General features: G+C 30.0%; 1 pseudogene; it reads right to left on the reverse strand.

The window, feature by feature from the left end:
- Positions 1-7,652: 7,652 nt before the first annotated feature.
- Positions 7,653-8,089, reverse strand: LOC105294918 (annotated as a pseudogene).
- Between the last annotated feature and the right edge of the window lie 2,175 nt (positions 8,090-10,264).

Consider the following 10,264-nt stretch of genomic DNA (forward strand, 5'->3'; position numbering starts at 1 on the left):
AACTTAATTTTTCCTAGAGTACTTCAAGACCTAGGAATGATTTTAAGAATGTTTCATGTTCAACTCTTAAATTGGTTATGATCAACACAGCAGAGTATCAAAGGAACTTTTGTCAAAGGGTAGAAAGAGGAAGGAGAAGGCAGGAAAAAGAAACAAACCAATCACGGAAGTTTCTTTTTCTGTTATGAGCTACTTATCATTGCCACTATTCCTTTTAAGTCAAGCTTTGTGTTAGTCCCTACTCACTATCTTTCCCTTATGATTTTGCATCCACATCTAAGCTCACCATTATCTGGCTTCTGCTCTTCTCTGAAACGTCCAGAGTTCATCACTAATATCCTATTGACACTCTTCAATTTTTTTCTTACTAGATATCACAGCTGCACTTGCACACTGTTGATATCTTTCTCTGTTTCAAAACTTACTATTTTAGAATTAAGGGAACATTCCTGTCCTGGTCTCTTCCCTAGTCTCTAGATAATAAACGGTGGAACCATCTGCCCACTCTTCCTTTACGTATGCATAGTTTCTCTGTTATTCTTCTAGTCCTCTATCATATATATATTTACATGATTTTACATAAACATGACTACAGAGTTTCTGAATTATATATCTTTTTTTTTTTCTGGGTACCTCTAATTGGATAACACATAAGCTACTGAAACTCAAAATATTTTTCTTCACAGTCTTGCCCCTCAATGTTTCTTATCTCAGTTTATTTCATATTTATTAACATAATCTCAAAAACTGAACTCTTATTTCAGAATTTCTTTCTCTCACATTACCTCTAATCAATCATTGAGTCTTGATATTTCTCCAGTAAGCCTCAATGCTTACATGTCTTTTCCAGGAACCAAATTTAAGCCTTCATCATTTTATGCCTTAATCCTTTTAATAAGCACCTAACTTGTTTCCTTGCCTGTCTTACTGAAACATATCATCTGGGTTGGAAAAAGAAAGATTTGTTTAAAATGTACTACACTGAACAAGCCCGATTCCATTTGATCTCGGAAACTAAGCAAGGTTGGGCTTGGTTAGTACTCGGATGGAAGACCACCTAGGAAGACCAGGTTCTGTAGACATAAAAAATAAAAAAAAAAAATAAGAGATCTTAAGCTGACAAGGTCTTTGAAATCTGTGAGGTCAACCAAGGGTTGCCTTGCCTAAAAATAAAATAAAATAAAAATAAAGAAAAAAATTAAAAAATTAAAAAATGTAATACAATGCAATATACAGATGATGTATTATTGAATTGTACACTTGAGCCCTATATATTTTTATTAATCAATCACCTCAATCAATTTAATAAACAAATAAAATAAAATATAGACTGACATAGAAGCACCCTTGCCCAAAGTCTAGTCCACAACTTCCATAAAATTACTCATCAAGGGTAAACACAAATCTTAAAAGTCTTCTCCACAAACACTAACAAAAAGCTTTTGCCATGTGAGTCAGTTACCTTAACTTGTTCTATTTGCTAGAGATAATTTCAATTCAACTTTTATTTGTAGACTAATGAGTTTTATATTGTAGGATCTGATTCATGGTTAAGATTTTAGAATAAAAACTATGGGGTTTCAAAAACAAACAAGCAAATTCAATCTTATCACTAGTCTACTTAAAATATCCACTGTATTCCCATCACATACAGGATATAACCCAAGCAACAAGAAATGCTTATCTCTTTAAGCTCATCCTCTGTGACTCCTTGCCTCAAATATCATGTACTTGTTTTATCAGATGGCTTTTCATAGCTCTGTGCCTTAACAAATGTTTCCTCTAGTCAAAACACTTATCTATCAGTCCTTGCTGACCTGTTAACTTTTACATGTGCTTCACTATTCAACTCATTAATTCTCCCAGGACAATCTCATAATTTTCTTTATAATAGTAATGACCACAAAACAATTTGAACTTCCATGGTTGTCTCTTCCCACAACTATGTTGCCATTGATTCAGCAATGGAGGGTGACAGTCTTATGCTCTCATATCCTGGCAGAGCATATGACATTAATAACATTCAGTGAATGTGGCTTGAATTGGACTGAGAAAGGTGTGTTAAAAATTCTGCATCAGCTATGAAATTAGAGCAGATAGGGTAGTGGAAAGAAAATCATACAAGGAAAATGAAGTCAATGGCATTGAAAAAATGAGAAAGAGATAATGAGTAATATTTGATGGATTAATTTATATGTTTAAATATTTAAATTATAATTTCTTCCTAACCATTATTTAGTACCTAATTGACTATCATCATGTTAGGTCATTTTTAAACCAGGGATTAACAGAATTCTTCCATAAAATGCTCAATTTTCTCTGTTTTCTTGAGATATTTTTTTTTTATATTTACTTTGCCTTAGCTATGTGTTCTACTACTTAGTAACATCTGATAGCTATGTAAGAGACAACTAAGCAATATTTATGAGCTTTACATTGCCTAATTTTTGTTCATGAAAATAGTACATAAAATTTCATCTGGTTCTTATTATTCAATTCAAATTCAAATTTTATTTAGTATATAGAAACTTAGAATGTAAATTCTAAGTATTTAAGTGAATCTAACACTTAAAATTCAAATTTGATTTATTTCTGTAGAAATATAGTCTCCCATTTTAAAGAGGTATCTTTCATAGTATTTTTGGGACACCAGAGCTTTTCTAATAAATTTAAATAAACTGATAAAAATTATACAGAATAACTTTTTGGATTTTTATTTCTAATTTTTTATTTACTTAACTTTTATAAACTTCAAATAACTCACTCTCTTAAAAGTTCCATGAAAAAAATGTGACTACCATATTTACATATGGTGAAGGCTACATATTTAGAACTTTCTTCTTTCTTGCAACCTCCTATCTCTTTCACCTTTAACTACGTTTTATAGTCTGTTTTGAAATATTTTATCTTAAAAATAGAATATAACTAGACATTAGATTGGAACATAGGAAACTAAAATAGAGCTTGTATTTAATTATGGATAGGTAAAATCACACCTCTGCAATAAAAAATCTTGCCTGAACTAAGTGTTTGTTTTCAGCTTGTGAACTCCTTGATAGTATTCAGTAGTCACAGAAGGGTCGAAGAGACAGATATCTAGAAATTAACCTGCATAATGATGTATGTAGGGAATTCATAGACAACTATAGAATTCTAGGCTTTGTTACTTGCACTGTATTTCCAATCTATCTTTTTTGGTTCATATTTCATATTCATATTTATTACACATCTTTTTTTCTATATATTGCAGTGGCACAGTTTGGAGAAATTTGTTTACTGGTTGTATTAAAAATATATCTATATGCAAAGCATTTGAAAATAATTTGAGGCATTTTATAGCAATCAGAATGCTGCCAAGTTCTTCCATCTTTCAGCTCTCCGTTTGGTAGAGCCTATTATTGCCAATCCAAACAATTCTTATAATATAAAAGATTAGAAACTCAAATGATAAATAAATAATAGGAATAGATGACTTCTTTAAAGCAAATTCTTTTAATTTAAAGTTCTCAAAAACAAACATGTAAATTAAAACATCATATATGTAAATCCTGATTGAAAACTTTATATGGTTCTGATTTGGAAGATTGCAAGAAAGAACACTTAACAAACCTCAGCTTAAATTTCAAAATTTGCTTTATAAATAATATGAATGGAAAAATTGGCTTTATAAATAATATGAATTTCTAGAGAGCGTTATTGGTAACAAATGTATACTCTGACGAAAAATGCACCATATATAAATCATTGCTTTGTATATTTATATATATCATATTCTGAAAATTTCACTAGTTTTCTTCCTAGATATAGATACTTTTATAGGTTTCAATAAATTTAAGACTCATTGATTTCTTTAAAATATCAAAATTTTAAATTTAGATATTTTTCTTTTTTGTTACAGAATTTTCCACACTGCATTATAAATTGTTAAACATTAGTTTCTCCTACAGGATAGCTTCTCTTAGAATAGAGACACTAGGTCATCATCATATTCTTTCAAACTAAATTGTTCATATTGCATAGAACTACATATTTTTTAAAAAATAAATGAATATGTAAAACAGTCCAAGACAAACTATTAACAATGTTTTAAAGCTTAGAAATATGAATGTTTGCAAAAAAATCAATAAACAAATGAATAGAAACAGTAAATGAAACATTCATCAGTTTAAAGTGTTACTTTTCATTATTGTCTCAAATAGAGTATTTAGTATTTGTTGCATATTATCCTAAAATTATAGTTCAGGTAACAAATGGACTTGCAACTAACGCCATCAACTGTACTATTTCTGTTAGGAAAAGGCTGTATAATTTCCCCCTGTATATAAAACAAGGGAGCAGTGGAAATAGCATAGATAACACATTTATGCAAATTTTCACTATTGATATTAAAACATTAAAAAATTATGAATTCTCAAAGCTAAAATCTGCTTGCTTTTAAATCTAAAACCACTGGTTATGTATTTTTAAAGGACTATTTGAATCACAGCATATTGGATTACTCTGTAATTGAAACTATCATTAGTGGTGCTCTAATAGCTAAAGAAAAAAAAAGTCAAGAATTGTGGTCTGAGTTTCACATTCTACAACTTGTAATGCTAGAAAAAATTAAGATTTATTTTGTTATTTTCTACCACTATGCTCTACTTGACTGCACAAAATTTCATAAAGTTTTAAATCAGAGAGGTAGAAGACAGTAACCCGCTTTACCACTTTAGTAATTATAGATTGGTAGGTTGATAGCTACGGAGAAATTGAGGGAGTTAGATAAGTAGGTAAACAATATATAAATGTATAATAAACTTTTCCATTATGATTAATAAACACATTTCATAAAGCAATAATCACTTTTGAAATAGACATTAGTTATCTAATTTATTTATTTTTTAAAAATTTTAACTTAAAATATTTCTGTTCCAAATGCAAAACTATAATTTCAGCTATAATTAAAAATTCATGCATATATTCCAAAAGTGTACATCTTTAATGTTACAAACATTTTATGAAAAAAAATAGTTTTATTTTAAGTCAAGTAGGAAAGAAGTAAAAGTAATAAATACAAATATTGTCACTTGTTACTAAGGTATTTTATCTAATATCTTTGCTTTAAAATAGTTTCTTAATTGCTTGCACTGATGTTAGATTATAGGAGTTTCACATATAACTCTTGTTTTAAATATATATTTCACACTATGACATGTTTGGATATAGATCACGATGTCAGAAAATAAGTCGTTATAATAGTCGAGGAGAAGTCCATAATATCGATGTCTACAGATTCAAGATTAAAATAAAAATATTCAATAAGTTAAATAAATTAAACTTAATTATTAAATAAACTAAATTAATTTAGATTCTACCATGTTTACTATTTACGTCAAAGCAAATGGTGGCATTTAAAAATGGAAAGTATTTTGTTTAGATAATAATTTAATTAAATATAAATACGCAAATGAAGGTATTCATATTCATAGGAATAATTTATAGGGATGTAGGGATAATTCATAGGGATACTACATAGAGACAATTTATAAGTTTATATAAATAATTTATCATAAATATATATTTAAGAATATATTATTAAAGTTTTACAATATTATCTCAATGTAAGTTTTTATGTTTTAAATAAAAATGTGTCTAGCCACCTATCATCAAGTGTTGATCATCTGAGATAATAATTCAGATGTTATCTACTAAAAATACTCCATGTGTTGGAAGATTCAGAATATATGGAATAAATTAGCTATTTATTTAGCATCCCTAGGTCATCTTCTATCTTTGTAACACATATAAGTTCTTAAAATATTATAGTTGAAGAAAAAATACAGATTTAGAGATGTGGAAATATATACTTTAACACGTTTTTCCATTTGGGAGAGTTATAATTTTCACAGAGCAAAAAATAAGCCAAAGTTTATATAGCACTTGCAGAATCTCCCTGACAGTGAATATCCAGTTTGGCATCACATAAACCACCAAACATACGTGTGAACATCATGTCTTAATACCTCAAATCATGACAATTTTTTTTACAACTACAACTTTGCCTTAATTTCAAAACAGTATTATATACATCCTATCAACAAATCTAGTTTTCATTTTAACATTTAAAAAATGTATTTGTTTGTTTTGAGTGGCTTTTCAAATGTGAAAAAGACCAAGTTAGAAAGGGAGGGATGGAAGAAAAAAAGGCATTTGAATTAATAGTTTAAAATGCATTCTTGTGTTTATAGTAAGTATACTTGCATTTATATATATTGATATATGTTCATATAAAAATTTAATATTGCTAAATACATGGATACTAGTCATTGATAAACTATGTATTCTTTATTGACTGTCCATTTCATCCTTGATACAGTTCAACAAGTTAAAAGTTTGGCCAAGAATAGAAAATAATTCATTTCTACCATAGCATTACTTTAAAAGATAGGCTATTTTAATAAATTTATGAATTGAGAAACATATCAAGACCTACCTGATGTCTTATTGTATATTTTTGAAATCTAGGATCTTATAAGACATTCAAGTTTTGTTTCCTCTCTTGAATGATCTACTTATTGGACCAATATATCAAATGTGACTGCTCATTTCAGGAAACTCCTGTCATCTCCAAATCTTATAGGACTTGTGCACGAATGAACCTGGAGTTTTGCAAATGTATGACAGAGTTGTTTGTCTGAGTGATATCAGAGCGTGTCTAGCTGTGAAGACTGAAGAAAATATATGTATACCAGTGTCACTTAAAGAAAAGACTATCTTTTAAAAACTATTCATATATACTCACACAAAAAATCAAAGCTTGAATTGGTATACCATACTGGTTCAGTGCAAATTCTGGTGTCAGAACTTATGCTAAACATTAATTGTCTGTGCTTCGGTTTTCTCGTCTTTAAACTAAGAATGTGCAGTAAAATTTTTAGACAATACATTTAGACTAAATATGTTAATAAATGTCAAGTATCATGTTAGAATCATGTTTGGCACATGTGCTTACTTAACGTTACTTATGAAGATGATGATGCTTGTGGTGATGAAACCCACAATGACAATGACATCTTAGTTTGAGTACCCCACAGAGCAGACCCTAAGACAGGCTTGACTTCAGGTAGATTACTTGGAGGAAGGTGTTTCTGGAAAATATTACAATGGAATAGGGGAAAGTAAGACCTACAAAAAAGATAAGATGATAGAATATGTTATGAATGGCTTATTATTGATAGCAACTGGAGCTCAGTTGTGCTGGAGACTCTGTAAGAAGCCATGAGGAATATTTCTTAGAATTATCCCACTGGGGTGTGGAAATGAGAAGGGAAAGGAAGAAGGAAGAAGGTTGGGCATTTATTCACTGGCATTCCTGCTTCTAGATACTGTCTAGAGCAGCTGTAGTGAACAAAACAGGCCAAAAAGTTAAGAGGCAGAACATCAACATGGTCCTCCACAGGGTCTTCCACATCAGCTATGAAATCAGCACAGTGAGGACTTACGCAAATTCATGCAAAATTTAGACCACAACATAAAGGAAATGTTTTTCTAATAATTGTAGGTTTAGCAAAAATGAGGGGACATTTGCGTATTCTAGGTATGAAGTTTATTATATATACGTGTTCATTTATAGAGAAGTTTTTCTTTTCTTTTTTCTTTCTTTTTTTTTCTTTTGGTTTCCCAATTTTATTCAAGAACTCATACAAATTATTGCAGATAAATGAGTTTTAATCCTCATCTTCCTCCTCTTCTTCATCCTGGTTATTCTGGAAGTAACATGATTTGTAACTCTTTTTGCTGTTAGCAACTCTGCGCAACCAATCATGTAGATTATTCTTCAAATATTTTTGGGTGAGATATTTCAAATATCTTTTGGAAAAAGGCAACTCAGAAGTCACAGTGATCTTGCTCTTGCTCCTTTCGATGGTTACAAATCCTCCATCAAGATTCCTAGCTTTTCCATTCACCAGTTCTCTCCTGAAGAAACTGCTCAAAATTGGCAGCATCCATGATTCCATCTTCTACAGGATGAGTGCAGTTAAGGGTAAACTTCAGAACCTGCTTCTTTTTTTGCCCCCTTCACCACAAGCTTTTTCACAAGCTCCATGGTGGCAGCAGAGGCAAAAAGGGCTAGAGAGGTTTTTCTTAATGGAGATTGCCTATCCAATTTCTCCATTTTTGCTCAGTATAGGACTACTATGAGATTAATTATTCAAATATCCTTATTTTCTTCATTATCTTGTGACTGCCTCATGCAAGAGAATTTTCCATGACAGAAAGTGCCCAAACACAGAATAAAAGGACTCTTGAGAGCACTAAGAATTTCCTTATCTGAAGTTTTGCTTTCTGCTATATTAGTTTCCATCGGTCAAATGCAGTCCAAAAATATTAAATTAAAAAAAATTCCAGAATTAAACAATTTAAGAGTTTTAAATTGCATGACATTCTGAGTAGTGTGATGAAATCTCTCGCTGTCTTACTATGGATGTGAATCATCCCTTTGTCCACTGCCTCCATGCTGTTCATGCTCTCAACTCAGTCGCTTAGTAGCTGTATGGATTATCAGATTGACTCCCACAGTATTACAGTGCTTGTGTTCAAGTAATCCTTATTTTACTTAATAAGGGCCCTAAAGCACAAGAGTAGAGATGTTGGCATATGCCAAAGAGAAAGCTGCTTCCTTTAAGTGAAAATGTGAAAGTTCTCAATTTAATAATAATAAAATATCTGTATGCTGAGGTTGCTACATGATTCATTTCATCTCATCACATAAGCATTGTATCATCTCACATCATCACAAGAGGAAGAATAGTAAGTACAGTACAATAAGATATTTTGAGAGAGATAGAGATACAGAGAGATGACATTTATATAATTTTATTACAGTATGCCATTATAATTGTTCTATTTTATAATTAGTTATTATTGTAAACCTCTTATTGTGCCTAATTTATAAATTAAACTTTTTCGGAGATATGTATGTATAGGAAAAAACATAGTATATAGAGTTTGTAATATCTGCAGTTTAGGCATTCACTGAGGGACTTGGCACGTATTTCCTGTGGATAAGGGGAACTACTGTAATCTCTTTTCTTGGTTAGTTGTAGGATTTTCTGATTTATGCGTACAGACAGTATTTTTGGAAAGGTGCCTTTCCTATATGAAGCAGAATTTGACAATCCAGTTGGGCTTTACTATAAAGAGACTGTCTTCTCAAAGGATTGATTTCTTTTACAAACAGAGCAAAATAACTACTGCATTCTGTGCCAGAATAACTCAAAACTGATTGTTTAGAATCTAGACTGGAGTCACGTTCCCAAAATGAGGGTCAAAGACTTTGGGGTCTCATGATTTATGAGAAGAGACACCTAAATGCAGATGAACATCAAACATTGCTCATAGTCTGAGTAAATAAAATATTTAACATAAATACATATCAATATTTTGCATTTTATTTATTAGAGATTTATTTAAGAACATAAATGAATTTATATAGTAATATTTTATGAAGTATTTATTTATCAAAATAACCATATATATATGTCATGGAAATTTTTGAAAGAGCCGTAGAGTCAGAATTCAAGATTTGGGTTCAAGTTCTCTTTTAATTTTAGATAAATAAAATTAAGTTAATTTACTTCTCTGAGTTTACTTCCTGATTCGTAAGTAATTATAATGCTTGTAAATGTTATTCTATGTGTATATGTATTATTTTGTGTTTATGTAAATAGCATGTATATATTGCTTACAATTATACCTTCATATATATATGAATTATATAACATATAAGTTGTATACCCTTTGTAACATAATACATTTCACATTAATAATTGCTAAGGCTAATGCTAAACTACTAATAGTTTGAGTACACCCTTCATATATGATTTCTGATTAATGCAGAATAATATTTTACACATGTATCTTTAGAAAGCATTGTAAGTATTATTCCTCTTCATGCTCCAGTGGAGTCATTTTTCAGACTACCTTGCAAACCTAAAAGAAAAAAGAAAATAGAGTAAATTCAATTTTTAATTTACATTTAATACATATTAAATGACATATAGTGAAATTTTTGTCTACCTCTTACATGCTGCAGAAAGTTCTTACAATGTGGTGTTACCAAAATAAACTATTCTTATTACTGTAGTTAATTTATTACCAACTTTATGTTTTTAATAACCAAAATCATCAAAATGTCTAACATATATAGATTGTATATAATCCAAGCCTGGAAGAAAAATAAATTTCTAACTAAAACTATCAGATCTTAACATGGGGCTCA

This window comes from Pteropus vampyrus, unplaced genomic scaffold (assembly GCF_000151845.1).
Source record: "Pteropus vampyrus isolate Shadow unplaced genomic scaffold, Pvam_2.0 Scaffold4, whole genome shotgun sequence".
In the NCBI taxonomy this organism is placed as follows: domain Eukaryota; kingdom Metazoa; phylum Chordata; class Mammalia; order Chiroptera; family Pteropodidae; genus Pteropus; species Pteropus vampyrus.